Source organism: Globicephala melas, chromosome X, assembly GCF_963455315.2.
Source record: "Globicephala melas chromosome X, mGloMel1.2, whole genome shotgun sequence".
Classification (NCBI taxonomy): domain Eukaryota; kingdom Metazoa; phylum Chordata; class Mammalia; order Artiodactyla; family Delphinidae; genus Globicephala; species Globicephala melas.
In genome coordinates, this window is record NC_083335.1 from 32416836 (window position 1) to 32429804 (window position 12969).

The 12969-nt window shown below is 42.7% G+C and overlaps 1 protein-coding gene across 4 annotated transcripts in view; it reads left to right on the top strand.

Annotated features, from left to right (window-relative positions):
* Positions 1-1940: 1940 nt before the first annotated feature.
* The window catches only part of AMOT (angiomotin), a 74199-nt gene continuing 63170 nt past the window's right edge, over positions 1941-12969 (top strand). For 3 of the 4 annotated variants that reach the window (XR_009560743.2, XM_030835722.2, XM_030835724.2), the window contains exons 1-2: positions 1941-2364; positions 10486-10563. The gene's annotated coding sequence lies outside the window, so the exon portion shown is untranslated. Of the gene's footprint in view, positions 2365-10074; positions 10156-10485; positions 10564-12969 lie in introns of those variants that run through there. The other variant, XM_070044711.1, reaches the window with a different exon arrangement.

Below are 12969 nucleotides of genomic sequence, written 5' to 3' on the forward strand. Positions count from 1 at the left end.
TCCTCTTGCATGCTTTGGTCCACAGCCCCTCAGAAGCTCCCGGTAGGCAGGCTTGAATTGGATGTCATTTTCTCATTGGCATGAGTTCCTTATAATAGTTCTGCATTGTCAAGGCCTTACATACAGACTCGCTTCCTCCTTGTAGTGTTTTCTAGGAAATACGGATCTGTAGAGAATGGTGGTTTCCATGGTAAATGTTCCCTCATATTTGTTTTCTTAAGTTCTCTTCAGAGATACACAGTATGATTTCCTCTTTCAGTACCAGCACCACAATAGACTTAGGTCGTGGCACCACTGCAGAACAGTTTAAAGAAGAAATCTCACCTATCCTGGATAGAAAAGGAGTAATTTATTATTCTAACTTCAGGGAGCCACAAAGTGTAGGAAAAGAGTTGACTTTTAAAAATAAAGCCACAAAACCTACACACCTTGGCTATAAATGCTTAAAACAGATGAGCAGAATATTTGATTCCCAAACACATGTGAGAACCTCCACCATGTGACAGACACAAGTAGGAACACATACACGTGTGGAGTGCTTTGTGGTTTACAGAGTTTTCACACACAATTCATTTTATTTTCATATACCAGTGCCAGTAAGTTAATAGGATATGTTTTATAGCCTTTATTTACAGATAGGAAAATGAAGCCTCAGAGAAGTTAAGGGACTTAACGAAAATCGCACAACTAGCTGGTAAGTGCTTGAGTCTGAAACGAGTTCTTCCTTTAGTTCCAAATTCCATCTTATCCTGCTATTTCTTTGTGCTTTCGTTTCCCGGCTGTAAAATGGTTGATTTTCAGTGTCCCAGGAGGCTGTTCTCAACCCTCTGTGTTCTTCAAGCAATATCAATTTTTTCGCAGCCGGGAAATGTGAACACCACATTGACACTTCTCATACTTTCCCCCCCCTCTTGGCCTAATGAATTAAGGGGGGAGAAAAGTTACCTGTTCCCAGAGGGCCGGGCAGTGCCATAAAGGTGTACTAGAGCCGGCCGACACACTGCCGCATTCTCTTAGGAGACTGAGAAACCAAGCGTCTCATCTTACTTTTCTCAGCAGTAGCTGGGGGAGAACCGAGAGCTAGACAATGGCCTCTTGTTTAGTTTTATTAATTTTGAGGGCGGGTGGAACAAAAGAATCGGATCGACGACGCAAGTAACCAATCGCACAGGAACCCTAGGCCAGGATTCGCCAACCGATAGCTGCCAAAGAATGGTGGGCGGGATTTACTCCTTGGGCCGGCTCCGCCCAGGCCGGCCCTCAGTCCGCCCCAGAGGCGGAGGCTTGGCAGAGCTCCGCCCACGCCACCCCTGCAGCCAGCGCGGCCTGCCAACCGGAGGGGGGCCGGGACGCAGGGTGGCGCGGGGGAGGAAGGGGGTGGCTAGAGGGAGTGGAGGAAGAAAGGAGGGTGTCTCGCCGAGTTGCGACCTGGGTGGGGGCCTGCTGGTCATAGGAAGCAAGAGGGGAAGGAAAACCAAGGATCGCTGCTCCTTCCTGAATTATTTTAAGCAACCTTTGCAAGAAGCTGCTTTTCAGCATTTCTATTATTTGTTTTTCTTCCTCCCGCTGTGGGGCGGGGAGCTGCACTAGCTCTCCCACGCGACTCCGCTCCGCTGTTGCCGTACACTATTATTGGAGTCTTTGCAAAACCCTTTCGTTCCTCCCAGCCAGTCCTTGCTTAGACTCTCAGGGCTACTGTAACCGAGTCATGCCACTTTAGTGGGAGGACCAGAGTGAGGGCCCCCCACCCCAACTTTCGCCGGAGTGGCCGGACCCCGCCGATCAATTGTTTGAACTTCCCCGCCCCCTAGCCCCGCCTCTCTTCCGCCCCCCACCCCCCCACCCCGCCCCGAGGGTACAGGCCGACTCCCTCCCTTCTTTCCCCGCCCTCTACTCCGCCCCACTCCCTAATCCACCGCCCCCCGGCTCCTGGGCGGTCCTAGCCGCTCACCGCAAGAAGAAAAGCCACCCGTTCGTCCCCCTTCCCCTACCTCCAATCCTTTGCCCAGGAGCTGCCTTCATCGCAGTCACGCCCCTTCCTTCCGAGGAGCTTTCTGGCTGCCTAAGCTGGTAGACCCCCTGATTTATTCCTCCATCTCCGCTCCCTTTCGCCTCATCTTCTCTTAGTTCTCACAGCCCCCTCCACCCCCACCTCCAGTCTGTCTCGCCTCGGACCATCCGCTGCTCCACCCTCCGGCCCGGTATCCTGCCTGTGCACTGCCACCAAGGAGAGCCCGGACGGAGCAGCGAGGAGGGAAGCAGCCGGGAGTTGGGGCTTCCCTCCTGCCTATCCCTGGCCTCTGGCCCGGGACCGAAGCCACTTGAGCGAGCAGAGTCGTCACCTTGTCTTCGTTGCCTTCAGGGGTAGGAGACGCGTGGTTACTTTTCGCGGGGAACTGGGGCAGGAATCCATGGTGGCATGAACTTGATCGTAACCTCCGCGTGAGTGAGTCAATCTAGATGCGTGTGGGGATGCCTGTGTTCTACTTTGCTGGCCGAGAGTTTTCCGGGATGTGCAGCAAGTTAAATAGGTTAAAGAGTCTGCGCACTTTCCGCGTCCTACAGAGATGCTAATGGGTACCACTACTAGATGGTACTTTTACTTTCTTGCCTCCTGGGGTCCTTGTAGGTCTCTAGGTCATTAAGCACAAAAGGAATTAAAGACCAAAGGAAACTTGAGCTACGTTTAGCTCATCTGGAATGTACGCGCTTATCTCAGATTGTTAGATGCGTTACTCCTAATGCTTGGGGTTGGGGTGGGGGCTCACACTCCCCTCCGCCAGGGGCTGTGAATTCTTGAAGCCTTAGCCTGGAGTGATCTGCAGTGCGACACTCTTTTAGGTATATGTGTGTGTGTGGTCGTGAGGAGAGGGTTGCCCCTTATTTGCTTTATGGATGTTAGTAACTAGTTTTGCCTGATCATGCAGGTGTGTTGAGGGTCCCAAGCCTGGGTCACTGTACGTAGGTACTTCAACAGCAAGATGGACTTATCAGTATATGCAAATGAAGAGAAGGAAAAGTGAGAGGGAAAGTACAGTCTCTGTAGACTGAGCAATCCCTGGTAAATTGCCACTAATAATAATATAATATCAATAGTAATTTGCAGCAAGGGACTAAATACAATTAAATGAGAGAGGAAAGGGCAGTTTGTGAAAAACGGCATTTCCAATCTCTAGCATGTATTTTAGAATTTTCTGACACCTTGTGTATCAAGTATCTAATTTAGTTTTCCTTCATCCTCCCTGTCCTCCCCCATCCCCATGAAGAGTGGAAGTCGGGAGGCAGATTAAATCTTTTAAAAATGTAACCCTCTTCTCCCATTCAGAGAGGAAGATAATTAGTCACCATAATCTTCAATAATGGAGGGCTAAGTGTATGTAAGTCTCCTTGAACTAGGCTTTGTGAAAAGTCCTTTCTTAGGACAGTCTTTGTGAAGCTTTCCCAGTTAGACCTTTCAGCACCCTCATTTACTAGCTAAGAACAGTTTGAAATACCATTTTGGCTGTGGGATAAATCTTCACCCATCTCCCACCTACCTCCAATTGAGCAAGTGTGGCAAACTTATAAGAATGGTGGTGTTCAAAAACCAGTTACAAAGATGTCCCCAACACATTGCTTATTTGGGAACAAATTATTTACTTATATTTTTACCTAAGTTCATTAGTTGGTTTTAATGGGGGAAGAGAAAGCAGGAAGGAGAGAAGGAACGCTACAGGGTGACAATTTTAAAGGCTATCATATTTCAGATCAGCTGGAAAGGAAAAGTTGGCCTGACCAAACTATATTTTATAACTGGCCTGGGACATTTTAATAGCCAGGTGGTTGTAGAGTAGTTGCATCTATTTACAGATGATAACTCAGGTTCCAGCTATTCTGTATGGGTTTATCCGGTGTCATTTACAGACACTTTCTGGCACTACATCATACTTCATTTTAAGATACTTCTTTCTTTGGAAAAGTCTATGGCTCCGTAAAATTGAAAGTGCTTTTTCTTACTTCATAGTCTAGATATGAAGTAAACCTCTGACCATGCTTATATGTAGAGTAACTTTTACGTGAAAGTTGTGGATCTGTTTACCTATTTAAAAGATTTTAGAAGGGAATTTAAAAATTCACATTCAATACTGTTTTGGATTTGGAAATTGAAATCTCATTTCTGGTTTATGAAGTAGGATTTATTAGACTAATGCATTAGTAAGGCGTTTTGTGGAGTTGCTTTTTCTGAAGTTTTGTAAAGAACGAATCAGTCTCTTTCTAGAATGCCTTAAGAACAGTTTATTCAAAAAGCAGAGGGATGGATGCTATGACCTTGAGGTCCCACTGAGTGCCAGAATTCTAAGTGGGTACATCTGCTTCTGTGCCTCTCCTAAGAGCCCTCTCCCAGGGCCTGTGCCTTCTTTAAAAGGGTGTCTTTGTAATTAAGCAGCCCTTCTCCCCCATCCCCCTTTCTTCCTCTGATCCAACTTTTTAAGGGCTTTTTTCCATTTGGAGACAAGAGGAGTTTCTCACATTCTTCTACTTTCCTCTTAAGGTTTCTTTTCCTTTCTCCCCCCAAAAGCGCCCCAAAGTTCTCAGGATGGTTAGAAATTTTGTTTTGTTGGGGTGAGGGGGTGTTACCAATGAGGAAGTGTTGAGGATATATTCCTTCTTGAGAAATGTTTGTGACCAGGTAGCCTCCTCCATGGAGACTGAGCATTTGGAATGCATGAGAACAGTCTATTCTTAGGGACTGTCTGGAAGAAATTGTCCTTTGCACCCATTAAGCCCAGCTTAAACCCACTGAAAGGAGTGGAGAGAGGTGTGTGTGGTCGTGGCTGAGCCTTTTAGGATGGTAAATGGGTAAATGTTCCCAAATCTCCTATTACATCACCTCTTTCCCCCATGGATTGAGTGGGTTTGGAGATCTGCTTGACAAGTTAATTAGCTTGGGACTAAACCAATTTGTTTAGAATTGTGCTCCATTGATTTCCTGTCCCCAGGAATTTTCGTTGGTGGTTTACTATGATGTGTTGTCTTTAGTCTTGCTTACTTCTTCGTTTCTTGCTGCCTTTTGTGGACTTTGGTCCAAAATCTAGGGTCCCACCCCCAAGTCAAAGGTTAGAATTTGGTCTCAGGAACTAAGGGGGCATTAAACAAGCTGCCCATACTGCTTTACTCTCCTCCGTGGTGGGCTTCTGACCCCTTTTAAAACAGAGAAAGGAGGGATGTCTCCCCTTCCACACACAACACACAAAATCTGAACTAGAAAAAAGGAAAAAGCAGGAAAATAGGAGGTCATTTGCTTTATAAAAGAATCCACTACAGTTTTCTTTGAAAGAAATAGCTTTCCTAGTTAGTGCCTTTGAACTAGTGCCTTGATATATAAAAATTCACTATAACTGAGACTGCTCAGAAACATATTTATTGCATAAAGGAAGGCATTAGAATTTTGTTGTAATGATTATTTCTTGAATTAAGTGAGGCCGTTATTTGGCCTTTGAAATCTTTTAGTTACATGGCATGGAGTTAATTGTCTAAATCATTCTGGCTTGTAATAATGCTGGCCACGTTTAGCCCCAGCCTACATCTACTTGTAGAAGAGAGCTAGTATGATTTTCTGGAAATATATCAGACTTCATGGATTTTGGTACGTCTAAGGATGGGACTCTATCCCATATAGGTAAAAGATTTAAATTCTAGTTGTTGTATTTGAATAACCCAAGGATCCAGAAAATTTTTTCTGGGATTCTGTTCATGTATCTAGCAAGGCTGTCGAAAATAATAGCAACGGATGCCATTTTTAATCAAAGAATCCACAATAAGCTTTCCTAGTGAGCCTATTGGTGAGAGGGGCTTGGCTCTGGGCCCAACTCTAAATCAGTTTACCACCCTTAGCAAGTTTCCTCCTCTGTAAATTGTGGGAGGTTGGACAGGGTGATTTTGAGAACCAGTTATCAAAAGCTTATGGTTCTCTTCTTAGGCCTCCATTTCTGGTGTGAATGTGAATGATTCCTACTAGAATGAGGTGTAACGGTTGTTAGAAGTGCAATCATGTAGTCACCTGGATGTAAAAAAAACCCCACAAAAAACAAAAAAAAACTCTAAGGAGATATCAATAATCAATATATCAATATAAATGCATTGTATTTTGTATTTTAACAACATATCAAATTAAAAAGCTAAGACCCTGCCCAAAACTTCATCAAGAATCCCATCATCCTAACAGATTACCTGTGTTCATTTTATCTAGTTCCTTTCAAGTCCTTGTTTCTGTACTTGTATGAATTTTACAGAGTGAAGGTCATAGAAATGTACAATGCTGCTTTTAAATTTTAAAAAGAGCTCACCTAAGACTTAGCTTTGTAAACCTATGTAGAGGAATGAAGTCAGAACCTGACTGAGTACATATGAGGAATCACACACGCTTGTTCCTCCAATGCCAGAAGAAACTAACAGATTTAGTAAGTAATCCCTAAACCATTTCTGTAATTTAGGGTGTTCATGTATGTAGCAAGGCTTTTAATGCTACTCCCTTGACCTCATTACCCTTCCTCCACTCTTTTTAAGCAGAAAGAGAACTAGGATTCACTGTTTACTTTGTCTAAATCATTAGCAATGATTCTTAAATCACTGTATCATGATATCCCATCAAGAGAGTACAAATTTGGGTAGACTATGAAATCTCCCGAATGAGAAAGGAAAAGCAGGAAAGCACAAAAATTTTTAATAGCTTTGAAAATAATATGTTTAAATTAGAATAAATAATAGTAAGGAAACTAAGGGCTTTAGATAATTAAATAAAAGACATGTAGGTGTAGCAGGATGACCCACACATAAGAGGTTCTTCGTTTGAGGCTTTACCATATAATGAAAGTTCAGTTACACGGTCCTTTAATTTTCCTTTGATAATGAAGGTATAGTATACATATGATCTCCAATTTTGGATGGACTCACTCCTGGAAACCAATGGCTCTTCATAAATTAGATTAAATTTCATTAGCCAGAATAGGAAAGTAAAGTATGGGTTTCAGTACTTAGAAAGTATCAAGTTAAGCACAGGAACATTTTTTATGATATGTGTACATGGGGAAAATGCAGATGGATATATTTGCTAACATCTCCTAAGGTGTTTTTTGAAAATCTACTTTTTTTAAACTGTATAGGCTGCCCTTGACATTTGTTAAGTCACTTTCACTATTGTCCCAACTCCATGAAATATCATTAGACTGCATGACTTGAAGCCAGGCTCTGGGTTTCTCTGCCCAACCCTTTCTGACTTGCCACGTGACCAAGGAAGGGTAAATGAATTAGATGCTCTGAGCTTCAGTTACCCTTCTGGGAAGCAAGGATATTAATATTTCACAGAGGTGTTTAGGCATGCTTCATATTAGGCACATGCTTTGAGGTCATTGGATGAAAGGTGTCTGCACGATGGCGGAGCAGGCTTATTATAGGGTTCTGAGCAGGTGTTCACTTTAATGAGCTTTGCTCTCTTATACAGTGCCCTTTGGTGCCTCAAATCCCTTACTGACTATAATTGATTGTCCCAACATTTGTATTATTGACCCTCTTGGCTTTTATAAAAAATTAAGCATTGTCATTCTGTGTGGTAAGTTGAAGTTCTAATAAGAGGACTCTAGCATCTGCTGGGGTGATGAAAAATAGCTTCAAAAAGAGACATTAGTTGGTATGTGCCATAGAGATCAGTGAGTTCTTCAAAGCTCTTCCAAAAGATTAAAAAGAGTAAAAAAAAAAAATTCTGCATGTATCTGTGTGTGTGTGTGTGTGTGTGTGTGTGTGTGTGTGCGTGCGTTTTAAGGGGGAAAGTTTTGAGTAACATTTGCTTGTGACACATACTGATGATAGCCAGTAACTGAAACCCAGCCATTGTAGTGTTTTATACACAGCTGGTTTTTATTAATGATGGAATATTTATGCTTGCTGTACAATTCGTGGCTCATTTCCATGTGTATGTCAGAACTTAAATACCCCCCAAAGCAACATTAAGATAACATTAAGTATAAATGTGGCCAAGCTAGAAAGGGTGGATTGGGGGAGTCCTCTTTATTCTTTTTGGTGTTGCTTCAGATCACAATAACTGCCCCCCAACTTTAGGCATTGATGCTGATCTTCTTTTTTTTCCTTTATATATCCCATAGCAAACTTCACATTTTGATCCTTTTGATATGGACAAATGATCCCCCCCCCTTTCATAATGCAGATGAAACTGATGTATGTGTTTTTTAAGAGCATATTTTCCCTGCACATGCTTCTCATTATCCGAGAGGCCTGGACTCAATCAGTAAAGGAGCAGAGAAACCACATAATTGAAAGGAGAATGACGGTGGTGCATACTTGGAATATTTGTGGGAAGGAGATTGCTGACATCAGAAAATGTAGTGGCCTGAGTGTTAACAGCATTGAAGAGAAATAAGCTTTCCGTGTTTCTGTGCATTGAGAATTATTTTTAAGGGGATAAAAATATGGGCCAGGTTTGACATCCTTTTATGAAGTTGCCCTGGAAATTTTGATGAAGGTTGTTATAGAATGGTTCAATTAAAACCTTCCCCATTAGGAAGCTAATTAGTACATCACTTACTCATTTTGGTTGTTTTCAAGGGGCATGGATTTGCATTGAATTAACGACATTCTTTTCCATGTGATAGCAAACTAAGATAAAAATCACAGATGGGGAAAATTATTTAGATTGCCTATTTTGAAGAAATCTAATCTCCTCTTTATTACATTTAGGTTTTCAGTTCAGATTTTTCTTTCACTCTGTTTATATACAGTGATCACATTTTAGTTTAGTAGCTAGTTTTACTTTCTGGATCATGGGCTGTAAACCAAAGCTTGTTAATTTGAGTTTCCCATATGAATTGAAGAAATATGACAAATGACAATAAACCATTCTATTAAAATAACATTTGGGCTTTTTTTCCTCCTACAATTAGTTTCTCTTTGGGGTGTGTGTGTGTGTGTGTGTGTGTGTGTGTGTGTGTGTGTGTGTTTGGTGGAGGCAAATTGCTTTTCTAAAAAATAAATTTATTTATTATTAATTAATTAATTAATTAATTTTGGCTGCGTTGGGTCTTTGTTGCTGCTGGTGGGCTTCCTCTAGTTGCAGCGAGTGGGGGCTACTCTTCGTTGTGGTGCACAGGCTTCTCATTGCGGTGGCTTCTCTTGCTGCAGAGCATGGGCTCTAGGTGTGCGGGCTTCAGTAGTTGTGGCTCACGGGCTTTGTTGCTCCGTGGCATGTGGGATCTTCCGGGACCAGGGATCGAACCCTTGTCCCCTGCATGGGCAGGGGGATTCTTAACCACTGAGCCACCAGGGAAGCCCCTGCTTTCTTTTTAAAACAAAAATTTTTGGAGCTAAGAAAAATTTGATGACCACCCCCCCCCCTTTACCCCCTAGAACATTCTGTCTGCCTCGGGCTCTCAGTTAGGCTTCCATTAGGACAACGTGATGACTTTTCTGTCCTGGTACTTTTTGTGACTACACTGAGTAGTTCTCCCTTGGCAGCCTGAAGGAGAGTGGTTATGATGGGAACTGGAGTGCAGGATTTCTAGCATGTTCTTTCTACTGTACTCCATCTCATTTAGGGAAATGAATACTTGCTCCTGAGGGTTCAAGGCCATTTGCAATAGAATAAGTGCTCTGTAGCTAAATATGTAATATGGGTCTGCTGTAGTCTTCCTTTCTCCCATAACTAGTAAGGGACAGTCATTCTGTACATATATTCCCTAATGTTATGCCTGCGGCATATGTCTGCACTAGGTCTGGAGAGTAAGTGGGGGTGTTGGCTGAGTTATCTAATTTGTAGTTTAACTGATTTCACCCTACCCCTTCCTGAGAAGTCAGGGTCTAGATTTAGTTTTGCAGTGGCAACTCAGTCAAGACAGGCTCCTGGGGCTTGCAAGTCAGAGGGAGGAGGGGCAGCTGCCTTTGGGGAGTGACTCAGGCCCTTTGGTATGAAGATATGAAATTCTGGCTTCTGTCCATGCACCTGCTGGATGCCACACCTGCAATCAGCACCTGAGCCCCACGCAGACACAAAAACCAGACTGAAGGCAGATGGAGCTCCCTTCAAAAGGGGTACAACAAAACGGGGAGCTCCCAATTATGTTAGTGGAGCACGACTGTGAACGATTACATCCAGCCGTTCTAGTGTTGGTATGGGGAAATGTCTTAGATATTTTCTTACAGGTGCAGTGCACTGGCTTGCTCGAGAGAGACTGTTGGAGTCCCTAGGGAATTTGCTTTCCTAATGAATTTCTCCTGTGAACTGTCCTCTTAATAATTGGAGAGTCAGCTCTGTAGAAGTTTGTGTCTAGTAACCCAGCACAGGGCAGCAAGTCACAAGACCTGGGTTCTGATCCTGGCCTCACCAGTAAGCCACAGTGAAACCTTGGTCAAATTAATTATCATGAGCTATCTGTCCTGGACTTAAGCTTCTCCGGTTGTAAAATGGAATTAATCACATCGGCCTTTATTTCCTCACAGAGCTGCAGAGAAGGACAAATAAGATAACAGAAGTGAAAGAGCTCTTGTCTCCTTAGAAGAAAGGCTGAGAAACTTAAGGTAAGAGTATTATTGTTATTGCTATTCTGTGTCTTTCATTCCTTTTCTTCTCTTTCTGTTGCCTCTAGCAAAGTCTTTGGAAAGTTATAGGCAATTATTAAACATGCTTTATGTACCAGTTGATATTTTAGGTGTTGGGAATGATACAGAGGAAAATCATGCACCCAGTCCATGCCCTCTAAGATTGCAACTTCCATTTCTGGCTCAGCCTATTATAATGATTTCTACCTGGGTACTTAGAAGCATAAAAGACAAGAATGAACTTCATTTTTTCTCTCTGCATTGTAACTGGGGACTTCTGTCCCTGGAGCGGTGTACTACAAGGTCTAGATTGAAGGTATGTGGGGGAAAAACCGTGCAGTGTAAATAAAGGAATTTCTCTCTCACTCCCACATTAGCAAAGTACCTGACCCTTGAATGATCACTGTTTTTTCAGGCGTCTATCCTGAGCTTCATCCTTGGTTCTGTTCTGCTCCTATTCTATATGATCCAGCCCACTCTTTGACCTTAGCTGTTATCCATATGCTAATAACTCCCAAAGATGTATATCAACCTATCTTTGACTCCTCCCTTTTCAGCTTCCCCAACATTGGTTATCAGATTCTATGTCTCCTACTCAGTTCATGAGTTTTTTCCTCTAGGAAGTTTTGTTCAGGTGGCCCAGAGTTTTTTTGCAGGGTCCTCTGCATTGCCTGAGCTATCTGCTCGTACCTCTGGTTTCCCATTGGATTGTGACCCCTCTGCTTGACTGGGAGCTCCTTGAGGACAGGACCCTGTTTTATTTCTCTTTTTTATCCATCCTAGGGCCTATACAGTACTTGGCTATAGTAAGTGCTCAATAAAGTTTGTGGAAAATATGGTGATAAATGTTGTGATAGAGATGTGTGTCCAAAGTCCAGTAGGAAGACTGAGAAGAGAGAATTAAATTTCCATATTGAGCAGAGCTGGGGGCAGGGGGAAGATGGAGAAGGACTAGGGAAAAGTCTTCAAGGAGAAGGTGGAGAGCGGAACTGCCCTTTTCTGAGAGTTCTGACAAAGCAGCCCAGGAAAGAAATGCTTGTTGTGTCTGCTCTTGCTAAGCCAGGGGCATCCCTGGCCAGTTGCCTCCCCTGCCTTAGGACTGGATGACTTTTATGGTCGGATCTGCAAATAAACCTCTGTCTATAACACATTGACCATGTAAGACAGGTGCCACTTAGTCATATAATATTAAACAAGGCTGACCTTAAATGTGCCTCTTTAACCGTGGTTGAAAATAGAGGTACACACACAGGCTCATGGGTCATGTATGCTTAGTTCTATACAGCAAAATACCCTTTAAAATATATTGAAGATTGGTTCTGAAAATTAACAGATTGAAGTCTCAGAATGTAGCACATTGGGTCACTAGAACTGAATGTCTTTGAGCTGACTGTCAGATCTTTCCAAGGGCAAAAATGAAACATGATATCAGCCATTACAGGCCATGAACCTGTTCTCACCCACCTGATGCTTTTACTAATTAGCTTCTTGGCTGGGTGGCAATTTGGGGCAAGTGCATGCAAGCTGGATTCACAGGGGAGCCCACATTCCACTCTGCCATTTCGCAAGCCACTGGGATACTACACTGCTCCTCTTGGCTTCTTTCCCTCCCAGGAGTCCTGCTCTGCCCTGGTGGAAAAATGGGAGCAGGAGAACTTTTCATTAAGTGGAGAGATTTCATGGGGCTCTGGCGTTTTGTTAGTTTTATTTATTTATTTTTTTAGTGGGTTGTCTGAAAACATTCATGTTACTTGACCCATTAATTTCACTTCCGGGATACTATCATTAGGAAACAATCCAAAATATTGAAAAAAAGGCTAAATCACAAAGATGTTTTTGTAACATGATTTAGACTAGCAGAAAATGAAAAGCAATTTAAATCTCTTAATAATTGGAGAATGGGTCGGTGAATCTTGATACACTGGTTTAATGGACTGTTACACACAATGTCTGTTAAGAAGTCTATGCCACAGCATGGAGAAAGTGCTGATGACTAAGTGAAATGTAGGACCCAAAATGATATGTACATTAATATTCCACTGCTTTGTAAAAATACAAAAACACATAGGAAAAAACTAAAGGAAATATTCTACAATGCTTGGGTTGAGGTGCTGGGATTATGAGTGGGTTTTTTTCTCTTTGTTCTCAATATTTGCATGTTGTGCTTATATTACTTGTAGAATAAAGTAAAAATAAAAGTGGGTAGTATGCCAGTGAAGACAGGAGATTGGTAAAGCAGGCAGCTCGTAGGTATATTCTTAAACTTTTCTGGGTTTATGCTCAATCTGATTTCATGGACTGTTTATACTTTTTCTGAGGCAAGAAGAAATAGGATATTATGGTGTGATCTGTTCCTCCCTTGGAATGGGTGTGCGTGGAGGGAGG